This window comes from Notolepis coatsorum (genome assembly GCF_963971535.1).
Source record: "Notolepis coatsorum genome assembly, chromosome: 1".
NCBI lineage: Eukaryota > Metazoa > Chordata > Actinopteri > Aulopiformes > Paralepididae > Notolepis > Notolepis coatsorum.
In genome coordinates this window covers 172,289,000-172,294,453 of record NC_140165.1, presented here as the reverse complement: position 1 = coordinate 172,294,453, position 5,454 = coordinate 172,289,000, and positions in this window count along the sequence as shown.

Below are 5,454 nucleotides of genomic sequence, written 5' to 3'. Positions count from 1 at the left end.
GGTTTAAGAGGCGGGTCTTCGAGAAGAAAAGGGGGCGGGGTCGAAGTGACGATGATCTTAGAGATGGAAGAGAGAGAGGGCGAAAAAAATAAAAAGAACAGCCACGGACATTTGGTAAAGACTTACGTATTGGTTTTCCAGAGAAGGCTTTGGCAAAAAGTACAGACGTGACGGAAAAGTCAGGTGTGATCTACAGTTTACAACTTTAATCTACAGCAGATATACTTTTTGTAGTTGTGTCAAATGTCTACGAGGACATTCCTAACCACAGCCCTCGACAGCCAGACGGCTGAGTTTTCTTTTTGTCTTTTTCCAAAGTTTTCTATTTCTATGTCAATATTGTTGCCAGGAGATTAGAGCAGGAGCGCTGCGGGGAGGCTGTCTGTGGAACAGCGCCACCCGCAGAGCAGGAATGTGCATCTGCGGGGAGTAGCTTTAGCTCCGCAGCGCTGCAAAGGGACGTCTTCTCCACCAACAACATGTAACACGCATCCACAACACATGCTCCTTTTTTCATACATAAAAAAACAACATGATAACATAACGTTTGGACCTTGAACAGACGGTTCGAAACTCTACAGCAGACAAAACCACGTAACGGCAAACATGTAGCAGAGATCCTAACGCCGCTCTGTTGAACATACAGTGAATCGAAAATTTGGCCTTTCATTACTTTGCTCGATCGTCGACCTCTCGTCCGTCACGCTACGCAAAAGAAAATCAATTTGAAACTGACGAACTTCAATGACCTTGAGAAAATCATGTATGCATCTGCAGTCAATTCGATTGGCACTGTACTATCTGTCCATTGTTGCCCTTCGAACCTTCTGTATACACAAGGCGTCGGGTTATAAGCAAGAAGTCATGTTCTAGTACCTGTGGAAATGTTCAGCTCGTCTCTTCAAAAGACTTCAAAGAATTCTTTGTCCTCTATTCAATGTGGGCTGTTTTCCGAGACAGATGAATTAATCAGGGCCTGGAAGGTCGCAGCAGAGGGGCCTTACAAAACTCCGACATGAAGGAATAAAAAAGTGGGAAAAGGCTGATCTCTGAAACAGGCAACTGAACCATATGACATACAAGGCTAAGGAAGTGCGGGGTGAGTTGTTAGCAAAGTAAGAAGCGTCTCTTTGTGCTCAAGCCGGGGGGACGGAATCAGCCTGAGACTATTACCAAGGTCGTCACATGAGCTGCGCTGAGGCGCTGGACTATACTACAGCGAGGATCTCACCGTCCATGTTTCCCTTAGCGGACGCTCTGAAGACGAGTCTTAAAACAACTACTACTATCCAATGATGCTAAAGACCAGCACTCTTGACTTAACTCCCTTTAGTGGTTTTTGTAATTCCCCACTACTGGTGAAGTTTAAACTTAGCTTAGCCTAGAATGGATTATCAAAGAAGGCTTCTGTGTTTTGGCAGGATGAGTAATGATGAGCCATTATAATGACCATTTTCCCCACATTAAACATGTCTGTTATATCTCCCGGTGGTTCAGGTATACATGGGTCACATCTCAATGCTTTATGTAACATGCCATCTTACTGTTCCTGCAATGATTTTTGGATTTCCACTCTATGCCCCAACGTTATACAGCCCATATACAGAGGAAACTACTAAATCAATACAGTTGGACAGCAATAAGAAAATGTATGAATATTTCTTAAAAAATCGATTACAATACCTTTCTCTTTAATCCTAGCCTACCGATATTTCAGTTTCAGTGGCTCTTTATACTTGTTATCTTCACGTATAGCTCATGAGCCCCCCCCCCCCAAAACAATCTTTAACTTTGATGACTAAACTTTAGTGACACATCTGTGATCCCCCCACCTCCCCCCCCCCCCCACACACACACACGCACACACACTCACACACGCACACACACACTTTTTTAAAACCTCGAACACTCCTACATTGTTACAGCTCGTCTCTCACTGTCCTCCACTTGCACTTTGCACCATGCTGTCCTCGTATCAATGCCCGTCGTTTTGGTAATAAAACATTTGCCCGTCCCTGGACATCCACTCACCTGGAGGAGTAGTTGCCGTGGCTACAGATAGCTCGCTCTCTCTCTCTCTCTCTCTCGCTCTCTCTCTCTCTCTCTCTCTCGCTCCCCGTCGGTGACCTTCTTCACCTGAGCGCTGGTTGGTCTGAGGACGGGCAATGGGAGGTGGGGGGAGGTGGGGGGGGGGCAGGGGGGACCAGGGGAGGAGGCCCGGTAAAGTTGCCACCAAACCCTCGGGGACGAGAGCGGCCGGCGGGATATATCCTGGAGGACTCCCGGAGGACGAGGGGGACGACGTGAAGACGTATCACCCTGGGAAGTCTTCTTCTTCGGGGTCCAGACTGAGCGCGGAGAGAGCGACTCGTTTGGCTTCTCCTCGTCCACAGCAGCCGCTCCGCTCCGGGCAGAAGATGATTCGATTGGTCACATTACTCTGCATGTAGCCTATTAGTGTTCCCGGAAGGGGGGGGGGGGGGGGGGGTACGGGGGGGGGGGGGGGGGAGTGGGAGGCCAAGAACAACACCTTGTCACACTTCATTGAAAGAGTTGCTTGTTGGGTTAGTGTTCTGGAGCACGTCGGAGTAAATGCGTATGAGAATAAGGATGTGCGTGTGTGTGTGTGTGTGTGTGTGTGTGTGTGTGTGTGTGTGTGTGTGTGTGTGTGTGTGTGTGTGTGTGTCTCTACGCAGTGTGCAGACCTCCACCAAGGCCTCACTTTTCCATTACTTTCACATGTAACCTTCTACTGGGTGGATGACACCACAGAAACAAGAGTTGCCCCCTATTGCCGACCTCAACAGACCCAGGCAACAAATATCAACAGGTTTCTCCCTCTAAATCAAATCAAATCAAATGTACTGTATCTGTAAGGCCCGACAACACACGTTAATGTCCCCGTGGGCCGGACACGTCTTCTTTAAACAAGTCAAGAAGAAACATCACAATAAATCAAGAACAAAACAACATTTTTTTTAAATAAATAAAATAAATTAATGCAACACTCCCAGACATACCCCATGCGAAGGTAAGGAGAAACTCACTAAAACCGAGCAATAGGGGGGAAAAAGCACCACATGCAATGAGAGAAACCTTAGAAGGGTCTAGGGCTGTCCCCGACTAAGGATTTGGATGGTCGACTAGGATTGGCCAAAATTTGCCGTTAGTCGATTGGTCGACTTAAAAATAATAATAATAATATTCTTAATTTTTAATTTTAATTTTAATTTTTTTTATCATTCCATTTGGGCTGTGGGGGGTGCTTAATGTCTGAAGGAGTCGACTGAAGGCTTCTTGTCCTCTGCAAAAGCATGCAATTGGTCCACTGATGGATACATCTTGATATTTGTCTAGTAGTGTGTTCATTAGATGGGTGAAATCCTCTTTCAGTGCCTCTGTGCCTGTTTTCGTAGGCAGTTAGTCTCTGGTATGCGTGCTATTAGCGTTAAGGCCTCTACATGCTACAGCAACTTCAAAGCAACTTCAACACAACATCAGCGCGAGGACGTTGCGTACCTTTCACCCAAATCTAATCTAAACAACCGTTGCGTTGATATTGCGTAGCAGTGATTGGTTGGTAGTGAATGGGGGCGGGGCTGTCATATAATAATATTGGTCCCGCTGCGAGGAATACCATCCGCCATTGTTGTAGCCAGCCAGCTAGCGTTGAACTTGATGCTATTCAATGCTCTATCATACCCAACTAACGTTAATGCCATTCAGAATTTATTAACATAGCTACAACACACAGTAACGTTAATTACATGCATCATTGTTTACAATTAACGGACGGTGGGGCAGTTTGAAAGGACTGGACACGGACAAGTTGTTAAACAGCAATCAATTAATTTAATATAACAGGTAGTTCGAGCTGCATTTTCGTGCCTACAACCACAGCCACAGGGATATATCCAGCTTTGACGAGCTCTCTCTCCTCCTGCCGATTAAATTCAGCAGCTCTTCCTCGACCTCGAGTACCTGTAGCTGCCAGCTAACGTTAAAACTAACCTAAAGTTACACAAGCAGAATACATCACAAATACTTCCGGTCGGGGGATTTCAAAATAAAAGAGCGACGTCTAAAAGCACCGGAAATGCGTTTATTTTGTACATTATCTAACGTTAACACGAACCTAAACTAACTTTAGTTGAACTAACTTTGCGCGTCGATGTTGCAGAAGCATAAATGCAGAGTGTCTACAACACCGTTGCTTTGTCGATGTTGTGGTGCAGTTGCTTTGAAGTTGCTGTAGCATGTAGAGGCCTTCAGCCACGCTTCTATGCCTCTTTTCTTTTGAAAAAAATGATAAAAAAATATATATATATAATTTTTTATTTATTATATTCGACTAAGAGGTTGGCCAGTCGACTATGGCCCCTTTCGACCGATTAGTAGACTAATCGATTAATAGGGGTCAGCCCTATAAGGGTCATTAAAGGGGGGATATCCCTTCTTAGATGTCGGTGATAGTAGTGTTGCAATAAAACAGGCGAACTAGTTCAGTATATGGGAATTGGATGTATTGTGTGGCCAGTTATGTGATTCCATCCACGACTCGCTGGAGGCTGCGGCTGATGGGTCCGTGTACATTTTGATAGTTCGTTTTTCGTTTCAAACGGAAATACGAAAAAAGAAAAAAATACTGAAATACGAGGTGTTTTCCTATTTCCGTTTGAAACCAAAATCGAAAAAACGGGGAAAAACTGAAATACGAAGCTGTTTTTCGTATTTTGGTGTCAGAATCAAATGAAAAAAGAAGTAAATAATGGGCCGATTTTGGTCCGTGTACGTTTTGATAGTTCGTTTTTCGTTTTTGATGTGAAGAATGGAGAACGGAACCACGTGACAAGTACATTTTTCAATGTAAAAGCCATGCACGATCTAACGTTAACGAATATGTATAACGTTATGAATAAATACATGCATACAGATCTATACCAGGGTAACGTTATGATTAGAGGTGGGCATAGATTAATTTTTTTAATCTAGATTAATCTATCTGCAATCCTGGATTTAATCTAGATTAATCTAGATTAAAATGGCTCAAAAAAAAAAAAAAAAAAAACTGCCAAAGGCATTCAAAATATGTGTGTTCTACCCAAATAATGACCAGAAGTAAGTCCTTACTTTTTCTTTCCTCCTTATGTTTCTCAGGCCAGGTGGCCCATTACACCATGAGCCCATCTCTCGTTTTCAAAATGCATTACAGACTGTTTGAAAAAGCTGTTTTGCTATGATAATTGGTAATGAAATATCAAAATAATGTTCAATAAAATGTACTTGTGTTTAATAAGTTGTTTTATTCAGAAGTTAACACAAATAAATAATATTACCAGTACAGTACAGTATCTAGCACACTCTCAGGAGCAAAACAGAAAGAATCATTTCAAACTTGAACTATGTGACATGGCTTGAATCAACTGCTCCAGTGGAGTTGCTCAGTGGCCAATG